The following is a 15,840-nucleotide window of genomic DNA, read 5'->3' on the forward strand; positions in this document are numbered from 1 at the left end:
ATGATTACCTGCCAGTCTCAGAGAAACGGCTGGAGGAAGGTTAGACATATGTAAGTGGGGGAAACCTTCCCATCGATATTTTGAGGACATCTCAGAGGTTAGTGTGAGTTCCTTGTGCTGAGGCAGAAGTGCTATATACAATTCGGCAACAGCCCCAGTGGCAAGATAGACTCCATGTAGTGGACCCAGGCTAGACCCAAAGCAAAAAGACACTCTTTTTAGAACAAGAAGTGACTGGCTGATCAGAAATCCACTGAAATCTAAGGCTATACTCATTGACTGATGTCTCAGAAGAAACAAACAATTTCTTTTTCTAGGGCCTCTCTCGGATAGTTAGAAGCGTGCTTTCTTTACGAGTAGTACTGATCTGTACCTTTTACTTTTAGCTGATACTCTGTGATTACATTTAACGTAATGCATAATAATGCCCACTGGAGCCAACACAGAGTAAGTGTTCACAGGTGATACAGGGTAATTGTAGTATTTTATGACTCACATCATGTCACAGTGGCCAGGAAATAAAGTGAATGCCCCACATCTCTGAATGTATCTATTTATTGAGGAAATTTGGGAGAATTCCGAATTTTCTACCAGTGCTATTAATGCACAACTGGGCTGTGCATTTCTCATTAGATGATGCCCTAATAACATCACAGTTAACATTAATGGCAGACTACTGATTCGCATACTGGGGACACTCTGAGTGGAAATGCAAAGGCAGTAGCTTATCTCAAGAGTCTGAGGCAATCTGGAAGTAGTAACTGAAAAACAAATGAGAAAACACTAACAACAACAACAGAAAACCCTCTTGTAAATTCAAGAGCATAGACTTCTCTTAGGTCCTCCTAGAAGAACTTTTTATATAGATTTTTTTTCTAGATTCTTCTATACTTGTATAGAAATAGATCATAAAACTGAAAACTTCTGTGCTTATTTGTTGTGCTGGTTTTGGCTGGGGTAGAGTTGATTTTCTTCATAGTAGCTAGTATGGGGCTATGTTTTGGATTTGTGCTGGAAACAGTGTTGATAACACAGGGATGTTTTCGTTCCTGCTGAGCAGTGCTTACACAGAGTCAAGGCCTTTTCTGCTTCTCACACCACCCCACCAGCGAGTAGGCTGGGGGTACACAAGAAACTGGGAGGGGACACGGCTGGGACAGCTGACCCCAACTGACCAAAGGGATATTCCACACCATATGACATCATGCTCAGCATATAAAGCTGGGGGAAGAAGAAGGAAAGGGGGGGATGTTCGGAGTGATGGCGTTTGTCTTCCCAAGTAACCGTTCTGTATGATGGAGCCCTGCTTTCCTGGAGATGGCTGAACACCTGCCTGCTGATGGGAAGCAGTGAATGAATTCCTTGTTTTGCTTTGCTTGCGTGTGCGGCTTTTGCTTTACCTATTAAACTGTCTTTATCTCAACCCACGAGTTTTCTTACTTTTATTCTTCTGATTCTCTCCCCCATTCCACCAGGAAGGACTGAGCGAGTGGCTGTGTGGTGCTTAGCTGCCTGCTGGGTTAAACCACGACATTTGTCTGTCTTCAGACTTCTGGTCTAACCTCTTCAGCAGAATTTCTCAGGGGTTTGGAACTTTATCCAATATATCGATACAGTGATGTGGATGAAAACAGATGAAGAGCATATTCCCAAACCTTCCTGTCATCCGAGTTCTACTAATGCCATTATCCTAATTTCCTGATTTGAAAATAAGGTTTTAAATGATATAATGCTCCTTTTGATAACAGCAACAAGAAAAGCATCAAAAACTGTCAAAATGATGGCTGTTACTATGGTAATTTTTTGCATCACTCCTATTGCAGAGCATTTTACAATGTCAAGAAAAGCCATCTTGCAAGACAGCTACTTCTTCAAAGAGTTTTCAGCTAGAGGGACTGAACAAATGTGAGAGGAGAGAAATAAGGACACAAAGTTCACAACTATAAATACAAACAATAGAAGTTATCCTTCGCCTCTAGCTAGCTTGCTTGTTTTTCAAATAGGTGAACTGTGAAGCAGTACAACCAAGGGAAAATCAGCAAGTAAAAATGTTTCTGGAGGATCTGGAAGGGCATGAGCTATGTCTTGATGCTGTAGAAGACAGGCTAAGTTATACAACAATGGCCTTTGTTATTTGTGAGGAAGATGGTCTTAGCAGAAGTATAGTGTGGATGGTCTTAGGAGATATGTTGTGTGTTATCTTGAGAAAGGGTTCAAGTGAGGACCAAAGAAAAGGAACTCCTGGAATTCAAACATGAGGTCACAAGGTTTGGGTATGAATTTTGACAGAATAAAGGCAGAGGTCAGATTCCAGGAAGAGCTAGGTGGAACAAAAGAAGATTTTGGACCTGAGTTCAACATGTGAAGGAAGAGAAGAGGAAGTGTGGCAGGACTGCTGGTGGTGGCACAGGAAACGCGGCGGCATTTTTAACAGTTACTGGATATAAGGAGGAAGAGTTCAAAAGTGAGTAATGGGCCCAGTTTCACGTTGAATGCAAAATTGTAAGAGGATACACTGGTGCGTGCATGCTGACATGTGTCAGGAAAGGGCGAAGCTGAGACTGGGGCTGCCTTGAAGGAAAAAACTTTCAGTTTCATAGACTAGATGGGACCACTGGAGCCTCATTCATTTTTACCCTATAAGGCTCTACTTAGTGCTTCAGCCCACAGGAAATTAAACTTTGTGCTACAGTCTGAGGATCCCATCGTGGTCACTCAGTGGCAGGGGGTGTGTGAGGTGATGACAGTGAGTGACCCATGTCTTGAGGTGGGTGGGAAGGTCGCGTTTGCGAGGTGGTGGGAAGGAAGGCATGGCCCTCGTTGCAGACGGAAAGCTGGATGGCATCTGAAGTGGGGACACACACTGAGCAACTAGAGAAGTGTTAACCTATGTCTCCACCGTGAACTGTCAAAGCTGACCCTCTCTCTGTATTCTCCAGTAGTTGTCAGCTCCTGGCAGAATGAGTTGAGGCCATTATTATCTATAACTGCCCAGGTATAGATCCACTTGTCTCACACCTGACTTTTGTAAACCCTACCATAGAAACTGAGCTCTGAGAACAAGTTTTAGTTACACATGCTCTGTGCACAGCTCAAAGGCATTTGGGAAAGCAACGCTTTGATGGTATCTCCAAGAAGCTTTCTGGAAGAGTAAGACTAAGCTACACCTTGATCGCTTTAAGGCATCTTCTCAGCCCACTTTACAACAATGTCAGGCTCCTGAGTCCTCTGATATCTAAAGTGGTTTTGGTCCATTGCCTTGAGTTCCTAGAGGACACTTTCTTTTCTTTATGGACAGTTACTAAATACCTGATCACCAGCATAAATAGTGCTTGGATGTCAATGACGTGCATAGAAATACATCTGATATTAGCAGATAAAAGCAACATTATTCCTATACTGCATTCTTTAATAAATGCCTTTTCCATTGTTCTCCCATGTTTCCACAAAAATAGACTCATTTGGCTTTTTTAAAAAAAATCCTGAAACAAGCTAGGTAACTAGCCTGAATAAACTCTGAAAACAGAATTAGAATGGTATAAAAATAAATAATTTGGGGCAATTACAAGCTAACCTAGCCACAAACAGTTTTTTCTTTCCCCCTTCAGACATAATGTAACCAAACAGTGAAGCAATTTCCACATTTTTTTTTCATGTTAGACACACTTCATTTGAATGTCTCAGTACCTGCAAATTTAAACTCTAAGGGCACTAATTATCCTATATGAGGAGGGGTTATTGTCATTAATGTTAGTGGAAGTTAGGGCCTGCACACTGGGAGGGAGATTTACTCTTTTACAAAACCTGATTTATTCAGGTACAGTTGCTTCAAAGTCCTTTCCTCACCATGCAGCCTATGGTCAATGCAGAGAAGCTCATTATACCAGTTACGTTCATGATGATACCAGATGTTCAAATTAAATACTCATGAGGATTATTTTCAGGCTTCCTATTCACATAAAACTTGCTGGCGAACAATTAGTAAATGGAAGGATGCTGCCAAAAAAAAGAAGGAAAAAAAAAAAAAAAGAAAGAAAGAAAAAAGAAAAGTTGCACCATCATTTAACTGCAATTTTATCCATCCCATCCAGTACAGACAGCTGTAACATTTCAGAAACCAAAGCATTTCTCTGAAGAGAGATTTTCTCAGTTTACAAAACTTCTTCCTGCTTAGCAGACTTCAGCAATAGCACTGTTCTTTCCTAGGTTTACTACACATGTGGCTCACCAGTAATTTATGAAGGCTTATTATTTCTTGTGTAATGAAGCATATCTCTTTGCAAATAGCAAAGAAGGTATAGGGAAAGAGAGGGCAGATTACAGTCCAGCTGGGCCTGGTAACAAAAAGTAGCATGCAAATGCTGGCTCTGCAGTGGACTAAGAACGCCCCGGAGAGCAGTGCTGCCAACTCCTGTGGTGTTATGATGAGTCTCACGATATCTGACATTTTATTTAAAGCCCTAGAGAGATCATTAACTGAAAACCTCTGCTTTAAGTTTCTGCACTAGTGGCTTCCAAACTTTCTAGACTGTGGATCAGTACCAGCTCTCTGTATTTCAGCATGCTCTCACAAACTTTGACTTTTAATTAAAAACACTAACAAGGCAATTTAATCTCACTGTTTTAGCCAGTCCTAGGAATAAGATGCAGATTACTTACTACAGTCTTACAAGTGATCATTGGCTCAGGAGCTCAGTTTGGGATCATTTATCTAGACCTCATGGCTGCAGAAAATCCACTTGAACAGTGAACCAACTTTCTCTAAAGGGCTCAAAAGACAGAAGGCTAATCTCCCACTTTAAGCCGATCTTTCTACCCCTCTTTTCATACTTTCCTTTCTTTTACCTCTGTACTGGTTCTCTTCAGCTCCAAACACAAGTCCATCTCTTTGTTCATTTGTAATTCCACTTGCCTGACATTTCCAGATGTTTCTCTCTTCCCTCACTCATACTTATTTTGCCGTACATTCTCCAGTCCCCTCTTACCCAGTTTTGTCCCAGGTAAATCACAGCATTAAGTGTTTTGGACTTTTCCTACAAAGATGTCACATCACATTACTGAAATGCATATTTAGAATTTGGAAGAGACCACTTTGTTACAATAATATCAAAGCCTGTCACATTTTAGGTCTATTTTACCTGACAGCATCTCTTTGGAGAACAGGAATCTACATAGCTCGTAAGTGATATTTTGACAGTTGATAGTTAATCTGCCCCGTTGAGACCATTTTCTCCAGGTCACCTCTTTAAAGCAAAGGGCCCTTTTTTCCTCTCCTTTTTGGGTTGCATTTCTTCTACCGCCACCCATGATATGTACCAAGCCCGACGGACTTGGCATATGCATAAGGGGAGACAGGAGAGGGAAGAATTGGCTCTGCACAGACAACTGTGATAGGTGGACTGTTAGTTGGGTTGGTTGTTGCGTTGCCTTTCTTGCTTGGTTCTCCTCTTGAGCTAGCGACATAGGAAGCAAGCCATCATAAGAAAATGTAGGGGTATAACTTTGATCAAAAATAGTAGCAGTTCTCAGATATTTTCAAAATTCAGTAAAAATCACTCCATTTCACTGCTTATTAGAGTATTTGGTTTGTGATGAAGTGAATTTTTCAGATACTTTATGTTTACCAATAACTGCTACCTCAGTTAAATATAATTAATCAAGTACCGAATCTCTTTTAGAAGTTCTGCTTTTTTTCCTAATTGAGAAATAGAACTGTTACAACACTTTTACAGAGACTGTGCTTTAAAGATGCCAGCAAAGGAGTGACTTTTTCCCCTAATCAATGATATTAAAAAAATGACTGTATTCCTGTAACACTAAAAACGAACAGAGGAGATTTTAGTCTCGGGGGGGAAGGAGTATGTTCACTCAAGTAAGAAAAGCGCTGGTTACTGGGGAGATGCCAAGTGGCATTGACGACCCTCTCCCACACCAGTAATGGAAAACGCTGCTTGTATTAATGGTGCTTTGCAACTGAGGGTACAGACATTTGAACTGTGCATAGCACAAGAGATGCTGATGAATGCTCAGTGTTTCGTATATACTGTGTTAATCTTATGTGTATTGCATAAATGGATTGTATGTATGTGTGTACATGTGATACATAAATTACTTAGGATATTCAAACATTATTGTATATAGGTAAACCTCTGTATAGGTGGGTTACTGATGGTTACGTCTTAGGAGTCAAACTAATTGTTGTATTTTTATTCAGACTTAAACAAGAAACACCAGCATTTATAACATGCATGGCTGCATTGCTGCTGTTGGCATTCGAACTAGGAATTGCACTCAGGCCCAGCACCACTGTGACAACTTGAAAAAAATAATCTGTAGGGCTTATAAATATGAAGAAACTGTCATTGTTACTTGGAAACAAACTTGACAGTGTGCATGTGAATTCCTCAATTTGTCACATTCATTAGGGAAGAAAGGGCTGATCCGAGTGTTTTAAGTGACTGTTGTGTTTTGAATTGTTCTGATACATAATAGGCAAATTTTGTTCGTAAACGTAAAGTGCTTTCTATAAATGTGAGGATAAACCACCTTTGTACAAAATTCTATTGCACCTTAAATTGCAGGAGAGCATTTATCCAGTTATCTCTCTGACCTTGTACTGCATTGGAAGGCTGAGCTAGTTTTTCTTCTAAAATTGTGCATAATACTGAAATACTTGCTCAGTTACTTTGGCCTTAGATAAAAATGGATCTTAAATATGGGAATATGTTTTTACCCCTTTAGAAGGCATAAGCAAATGATCACATGAAGCTTGTGGTTTCCTGACTCTAACATTCAGAGACAGCATTTCTTGAGCCATTTATCCCTTATGTGAATGGAAGGGTGTCCAGAAGAGCTGTATCTGCAAGCCAAAACCTCCTTTTCTCCCCTCCATCCTGCCTTCAGCTTGTTCAGTATCTGCAAATAGATGCCACTGTGCTTCTCCACAATTTAACATGTTTAGTCGGTATTTTCTCAGCTAGTGAAAAATAAAATGTGTTGCAAACTTGCATATGACAGGGTTCTACAGAGCTTAGTGGTACTTCCAGTCCTTTCAGAAACAATTTATTGAAATTTGCAAAAAGTGTGTAACTTTGAAGAGATAACTGTGAAATACTCTTTGTACCAGACTTTCTGGGTAAGCTACTGCTTAGGACTTTGTATCTGTGGGTGTTGAGCAGAAGGTGAGTGCAAACACTCCAAGCAGCAGGCAGTAGCTTGTGGGATCAAGGTCTAACAGCGCAGGCATCTCAAAACCTATCAACAAAACTTGATGAGACAGATGACTATCTGATAATAGAACAACATGGGGAGAGCTATTGCTTTTTATCGTGTTCTTCCTCGACTGTTAAAAGTGCTCACTTGTCTTCAGAGCTCAGAAAAATTTAAGAGGGAAGACAGTCTATATCTGACACATGACAAAGAAGCAACGAAGAAACTGGTGTTGTGGACTAGCAACCACCCAAATCTCTTCAGAGATCCCTGGTTGACATGTGAGGGGGGCACTTGGCAATTGTAGAAGCAGCTCAGCAATCACTGGATACAAGTGCTGTAAAGACATGCTTGGCACAGTTCTTGCACCTGATGAAACTTGCTATGCATCAAATATGGGGAGGGCTGAATAAATAAACAAAAAGGTTGCAAACTATTTTGCCCATTGAAAGGCAAAAAAAAAAAAGGCAATTAGAACTCCTAATTAAAAAAAAAAAAGGCAACAAAACAAACCACCTTTCTTTTAACACAGAAGAAACAAATTTTCCTCCTTTAGAGTTCTGTATGCTGATGTTCAAGGAGTCACATGCTGGTATTAGTGGAGAAGTGGAATAAAATGGTATCGTTTTGGTACGGTATCTAGTTCTTCAGTCTGTCATTTCACATCCTAGAGGACTGTTCTTTGTTTTCTCTTCTCTCTACCATTAATCTAAAACCAAATAAGACTTAAAAGAAGATCACTCGCCTCCAAGCAGCTTTGAATCCACTTGGCTTTCAACTTTATGAACTAAATCCTTCAATATATTGGTCAGAAAAATGCTATACTATGGATATGTGTCATTAGTAAGAAGCTTATTTTCTTGACGAGGTCTTTAAGCCAAAACCAAAGAGCAGGACATCATGAAACTCCTCTGAATCTAAGATTCATCCACCAAAGTAAACCAGCATCACTAACTAGTAGTAGTTTTGGGAGTTTCTGTGGCCATCCAGCTTCAAGCATCAGCTCTGCTGGGTGTGTTTTTAACTCCTGGCATGCAACCACATCACAGATTGCCAGACACACAAGGAACGAGAAGCTGCATGCTTTGAAAAGGAAGCTTTTAATGTTTTGGAAACTTCAGCCAGCCTTGCATGTCTCATGATGTAAGGATGCTCCCCAAACCTGCAATTATGAATTTAGAAGCTTACACTGACATTGGAAAAGACTCTGCTTTCTGATCATTATCTCCTCTGACACTTTAGCAATGGCTGATGTTTCTTGGATTTAATGGTGGATAAGAAGGTACCTAATTCTCCACCTCAAGCACTATCTGCAAGGTTCTCTAACGTGCTGGGGTGAAAAGGGTTTCTAAAAGCAACAGGGCATGAAGGGCAGCATAATTAAGAAAACCTAAAACCAAGAGCTTAGTTTAAACAATAATAGAAATGAACTTTCATTGGAGGTCAGAAATAGGGTTTAGGCTGAAGCCACTTTTGAAGGTATCTGTTCTTTATGCTCTGTTCAGAATCAACTGTCTTCACCGTTATAAATAAGGCTCATTCTCTTGAAGGCTAAATATGAGAGTAAGAGCTCAAAAGCTTTATACTGGAGAGGGCACTATAAGGAAGGTCACTTTATAGAAAGCATGAAGTGTAATTTGGAGAAGAATGCTAATACCAGTTATATCAGATTGTGAGGAAGCTGAAAACAGCATATGTTCTAATATTGCCTTTTATTGATTTTGCTGCCAACATCCCACTTCAACAATGTTACAGCTGCACTTCAGGATTCTTAATGGAGGGGGATGGAGAAAATCAATATATAGAGCTTGCTTCTGCTCCCATTGAAGTCAACGCGAGTTTCATTATTAACTGCAATGAGCACAGTTCAGACTGTTTTGTTGCTTTGTGTTTGTTTTTTCTTTCCCTTTTTATTTAACCTCCTAAGGGGCAATGTGTACTGTTATCCTACATTTTAGAAAAGTCCCATTTAAACAGGGGAATTCCCTATCAATCTGCAAGTCTACATATTCAGAAATGATGCCCTGCTTTATGAAACCTATTGAAAAATTATAGCCTGTATCCTGAACTGGGAAAGTTATAATAAAAGATATAGGATTTGAAATAAATTCTAATAACAGAATTATTTCTTTCTTAAAAATATTTTCATTCAGATATAAAGCAAATAAAAACAGTTTAGCTTTCACTGACTTATAAAACATTACTTTCAATGTGCATTGTTTGCTCTACTACAAATAGTGGGGATGCACACAAACTTCTTTTCACTACTATTTTAATGCTATTTACACAAAATGAAACGTGCTAAAATTATCTCCAAAAATTATAAGCATCATCTTCATTCCAACAACATGCTGTTAATTTTGTTCTAGCATGAACGCAAAACATATTTTAACATGCTGTCAAAATGAGATACTAAGAATGTCAATAAAATGACACTAAAATAAATGTAAATTTAGATTGCTGTCACAAGTGGCTGCTTGGTTTTGTGAAGATGTTAGGTTGCTATAGCATTTTCCATAGCAACTTTGCATCTTATTACATAAATAATCCCTCAGTGTCCTTAAAGCTTACTAAAAACAGGATTAAATCTATTCTCATATGTAATGATCCTGCATAAAACCTTATCAGTATGAAATACCCAGAAAACATGATAAAATGTAATCTAGATAATAGTATTTCTGGCAGTTGAAAAGCATCAAAGCGCAACAGACTTGTTTTGTAGTAAATGGGACAGCCTCCTAAAACCCATATTAGGAAAATGCCTTTGAAGTGTCTGTTTCCTCTAAAAATTGAAAGTTAGGTTAACCCCTTCACTGCTGTGTCCACAGGACCAGCACAGGCCTTCATCCCAAAGCCAACGTGTTGTGCATGATCCAGAAGAACTGGCCCAGTACCTGGGACAGGACAAGGTTGTCTTTATTCCCCAGGGAAGACAGCCTTGGCAAGTACCTTCAGCCCTGATTCATCAAGGCATTTCTGCTAAATTCAGCTGCACAAGAAGCATTATTAGAGCCAAATGGACTTAAAACCAGTGGCATAAAATTAGGCCCCCGCCTATATGCTTCCTGAATTTCAGCCTATTTTTGTAAAAGCTGTGGGAAAAGTGGAATGCATTTTAAGGCACAAAATTGGAGTCTGCCTGATGATAACAGCTCTGAACTGGCATGCTGTGAAAGACACTAGAGCAGACTTTTCCTGGCGTAGAGGGAGTAATCATCTTGTGCTGCTTTCTAGTGATCATCCCTGATGGTCCCTGGGAACAAAGCTGATTGTCTGCTCTGTCCAGAGCATTTCCATTCAAGTTACTCCACTTGGAGAGCTCAAAAGGGTTGTTCAGCTGTCTTCTCTGGCCAGAGAGGGGACCGTGTCAGTACAGCAACAATTCAGAGCTTCAGATTTTAAATACGTTTTCTTCGAGATTGCTTATAAAACCTGGTTACTAGCTTCTGTTAACAGGGTTTATTTTCCTCTTCATATGCCTTTATATGTTTATTACTGCAGGGCTGATTATGACACCAGCTGCTGATGGCTTTGAAATGTTATTAATTTATTTGAGGAAAAAAGCAATGCTAGCCTATTAATTTCTAAATAAATACAGTTTGTTATTTTACATTATCTTCATCAACAAGTGTTTAAAAGGAAAAAGGGGAAATTATGGGCTTGTTAAATATCAGCATCACTTTCACAAAATCTGATGCTGAAAAGCTATGGGATGGAGAGGTAATGACAGAAAAGTAAGTCAGACTTTTGTTTAAAACTTAATCCCCCATAAAAACAAAAGACTAGACTTACAAGAAAGGAAGGGAGAAATATCAGATCCCTGGGATCAGAAGGAAGAGGAAGATCTGACATGAGATCTCCTCTGACACTTGGCCAGTCAGAAGAAAAGGAAGAGCAAAGCTCAGCTCCACACAGCTGGGGTTCAGCAATTTCTATTCAAAGTTGTAGCAAGCTATATAAAGCTTTCCTACCAGTTTAATCCAGCTATAAAACACAGTTTCCATTCCACGTGTGCATCTTTGCATTCACACAAGCCTTAGAGAACGCAAAAAGAGGATTGACTTGCAGAGAAAAGAGGAATAAGCATCACGCAGATCACTTTGGTGTTGCTTCAGGCTTTCCTTGAAGGCTTGCCAGGCTTGCAACTTTCAAGACAGATTTACTAACAATATCACAAAGCCTGTTTTATGCTGTGTGCACAGGGGTGCGGTTTTCAAATACTGACTTTCACACGGACTTACACGCTTCTGTGGGAGGGACTGCCCGCTATTCAGCCTGCCTCCTATGGCAGCTGACTTAGCTGATGCTGCAAATAGGACAGATCAGCTCAGGAGAGCACTTAAAGATCCAGGCTACTGTTCAAGGCAGAAGGAGCTGTAATGTTTAAGTTTGGTACCTACTTTAGGTATGTTTGAAAATCCTGCCATAGGGGCCTAAACTGTTCTGGCTTGGAAGGCAGCACCAAACTTACGTGTTCAAACTGGGCTTCCACTACATAACTTGCAATTTATTATTTGCATGCAGCCCCCGAGATGTTATTAAGTTACTTCATCACAGGTAATACAATGGCGGTGAAATGCTCCAGGGGCCAATGAGTGGGCTATGGCAAGTCCATTCAGCCGGAGAGAGCCCTATACCGAGGCATTTATCATCCACGTGGACAGGACAGGCAGTGGGTGAATGAAAGGAAGCATCGTTGCCTCCATCTGATAGTAGGAAACTGAGATAACACGAATTCCTTGGTTAGTCCAGGCAGGGGGTATGTAGCAGAGCTGGGATTTGGCCCAGAGCTCTGGGATCCCGGTCAAAAGTCTTAATTCCCGCGTCCCTCTGCAAGCACTGTGCATTTCTTTCTTTTCCGTGGTGCCAGCCACAGTCTCTCACTGAAGTTGGAGTTGTTAGAATTAATGGCACGTCACCGAGAACTGCAAAAGGAAGAGATTAACCCACCTCCCCTTAAAGTAAAATTACAGGTGCCTTCTAGGCATAAACCAAACTTCAGCTCTTTTCTATAACACGCAGCTTCACTTCACTAATTCTTAAAATTACTTTGGAGGCTTTTACATGTGGATCCTTACTCCCAGTGCCAGCAGGTGGGAGACGAAGCATCCATAAATCCTGATCATTCTGAAGATTTCCATATATCCTCTAGACTCTGGCGCTGAATCTTTTTTTTCCCCTGAGCTAATGCTTCAGTAGCTGCACCTTGACTTTCAAATGTATTAACTGAGTTGCCAATCATCATTATTATTTTTTTCTTAGCAATCTCCCAGCTTTACTTCAGCAATCCTCTTGTCCCTTTCAAACTCCAAAATCCACATTGCAGAAAAATCACTGTTTAAAGGCTGAATTTTGGGAAAAAAACATCATTCTAAAGGAATAGCTGATCCCACGGCTGAGATTCACTCAGTTGCAGGCCAGACTTTTGCCAGCTTTCCCTGTAATGCAAATGACCTTTAGTCTGTGAAACCAGGAGGATTTCCTATAAACTAGGCACGCATGCTAGTTCAGCCAACTTATTGGTTTCCCTGGGGGGATCTTCAGGGGGTCCTTGCAGCAGTTTGAGATGCTGTCTAAAAGAACAAGCAGGTAGCAATGCCTTCCTTTTCCTTGAAGAATCAGCTTGCACATGACAGAGTAGGGTACTAACTAAGCCTGGGGAGAATTACCTGTAAAACACCTGGAGGAGCAGGTCTTTGTGCAGGAGGCAGTGCCCCAGACCCGCAACATGGACAAGACGGTGGAAGACAGGTCCAGTAGACTGACAGTCCCCATTCTCATTCCAGCTCTGCCACTGAGTCACTGATATCAGTAAATCAGGTTCATAAACTAGAATAGCAATTGGCAGATGAAAGAAGAGGATTTGAATCTCGAACAGAGTAAAGCACTTTGCAACAAGTCCCCCTGGAACTGTTCTGCATTGTCGCAAGTAGCAAGCCCAAATCTTCCCAAACAAACAGCTATTAGAGGATTTCTAACACGCACCACGACTTGATCTCTTGCATGACTTAGTATCTTGCACAACTTGAAGAAAATATGCAAACCATTCTTACTAACAGCTTTTTCATCATCTATCCCAAATCCCCAGAACTTATTGTGTACAAGGGCCTCAGCAAAATGTAACGTTCCTCTGAAACCTGAAGTCCAGCAAGCCTGGATGAGCATTCAGGCACTGAAGTCCTTTTGCACAGCCTCAGGGCTTAAATGTGTTACACTGTGTTTTCAAATGTTGGGGCTGGAATCTACGCTCTTTTTTTCAGGGTGATGAATAGGTTTCTTTTCAGATATCCTACAGGAGACTGTTTGTTCTAACCAGTCTAGCTGTGAGGAAATGTGACACACTTAGCACCATACTATCTAGATGCTCTCAGAAGTGGAGTTATTTCTGAACGAAAAAGGCTTGAGTTAACAGAAGAAATTACATTGGGAGACTGCTGAAACTACACTTTACCAAGGTAGAATGAGGTCTTAGGACCCATTCTAAATTGTTGAATTAATTGAACCTTCTTGTACTAGGGGTGATTTAACTAGGTGAACCAGTGAAAAAAGACCTGACACAGGTGTTGGAACCTGGAGAAATCTCTGTCACTTCTTGTAGAATCATAGAATCATTAAGGTTGGGCTTAAAGCTTGTAATTTGTAGCTTTGGGGATGGCAACTTCCCAGGAGTGTTGTTCCCACTGTCGAGTAGGGCAGGCTGAAAAATAATTTCTCATGAAAATTGTTGGGATGGCAGGACAGGCAGTCCAGAACTCTGGAACTATCCAAACCAATTCATCACACCTCGTTGCTTCAGCCACTTCAGGATTTAGACTTTTAAGCCTTTATGTGTGCATGCTGTCCTTGAATTGAAGAGGCACAATATCTTCTTTGTGTTCTTCAAGCCTTGCCCTTCCCATGGTTAAACATTCAGACAAACATTTTAAGAAAAAGGGTTAAAAATAAAGAAAGTGCTAATGTTTTCTTACTGTGCAGAATTGTTTCTACGTGATAAAAGATTCTTTAAGAAACATTCTTTGTAGAACAGAGATTACTGTGAATACAAATAGCCACTCCAGTGAGATAAAGAGGTGGTTCTGGCATGACATACTCAAAAAGAAAGAAAAAAAGAAAAACAGAAGGCAGCTAACACAAATAGCAATTTTAAAAAAATGCTAAAAGAAGGAAGAATCACTTCTCTGTACATAAAAATGAAAAAGTCCTTCTCTCACTTTCTTTTCATTTACCAATGTTTTATACCCAATAACTTTTTTGACATAACTCCAAGTTCCCTCTATTGTCAATGACAGAAGAATCAAATCCACTTGCTTTAGTTGAGAGTGTAATGTTGGAAGAAGAAAGCTATAAAATTAGTTTTAGAACTGGATGACTCTACGTATGCAGCAGGCTGGATCAACTCCACTAAGATCAAGATGATGATGAATGGTATAATGGACAATGATGGACAAGTACTCAAGTGGATTCATATCACTAAATTTTGATTTAGTATGCAACACAGTACTTACTGGATTTGCTACTGTTATCACCGAGGGGACTCAAGTCCCCACATTATAACAATACAAATAAACTGAAGTTGTTTGGGATGGAATGCTGTAGAAATCTCAGATATCGAAATATTTGATAAAAATGTCCCTTTTCATGGAAGAAAAGCAAAGACGCTTTCCTATTTGTGATGTTACAAAAAGAACGACCAGCATAGCTCTGCCCTGAGCATGCTTATGTTAAACCTAGCTGAACTGATAAGTATGACAATTCAAAACATTATTACTCCTCTTCTGGAGTGCAGGCTGTGGGTTTTTCTGGCTCTACCTTCCTGTTGTTAATTCTAATAACTTCGTAAGAGTGGACAGAGTCAAGGTAAAATGATTAGACATTCATAAAAATCTCTGATTGCTAGCAGTGCTTTGTCTGCAGAGACCCACTGTCTCAGCTCCAAACACTTGCTAATGATGTCCAGAAAATTCAAACCCACACAATTAGCCAAGCAAAAATTAAAGCTGCCCTTTAGAGGTTTTACTGTTTCATTTTTCTTCCAGGAAAAACATTAAATCTCCCCTCAAGAGAGATGCTGTAGTAAAAATTTCTTTGCTAGAATGACACTCCTTCCTTTGGTCTTTACTTCTGGAGTCATTCAACCTCACACAGCATCTTGTCACAGGAGAAGCCAAAGAGCTCCTGTCTACATAAGCTTGAATTCACTCTTCTGTGCAGGCATACAAGGACTTGAAACCATTGAATGGAAGAAATTCTTTCCTTTCTTAATATGGTGCCTCTATGCAAAGGCCTGGATTAAAATTATCCTCGTCATGAGACTCTCAGTTTCTTTCCATTTTACTCCCACCTTCTTTACCTTCCTTAAAGGTCACTGCTGGCTGGTAGTTCCCAGTCATGCTTTGGCCTCAGCCTCTGTAAATTTTCTTTCTGAAGATGAGTGTCCAGACAGGCAAACCCTTTACTCACAACTTTATTAGCCAATGTCAAGAAATCAAGCAAAGGGTCCATCCAGGTCATACTACAAGTCAGTAATTCAGGCAGCTTCTGAGCCACCTCTTGGAGTGTCCACCCTTGGATAGCAGAGTATTTGTAGGCGGCCAAAAAAGTTGCTTTTCTTTCCACATATTACAAGCACCC

The 15,840-nt window shown here is 40.2% G+C and overlaps 1 protein-coding gene across 2 annotated transcripts in view; it reads right to left on the minus strand.

The window, feature by feature from the left end:
• Positions 1–15,840, minus strand: part of ENOX1 (ecto-NOX disulfide-thiol exchanger 1) — a 382,814-nt gene that overhangs the window by 47,935 nt on the left and 319,039 nt on the right. The gene's annotated exons all lie outside the window — the stretch shown is intronic.

Source organism: Aptenodytes patagonicus, chromosome 1, assembly GCF_965638725.1.
Source record: "Aptenodytes patagonicus chromosome 1, bAptPat1.pri.cur, whole genome shotgun sequence".
In the NCBI taxonomy this organism is placed as follows: Eukaryota; Metazoa; Chordata; class Aves; order Sphenisciformes; family Spheniscidae; genus Aptenodytes; species Aptenodytes patagonicus.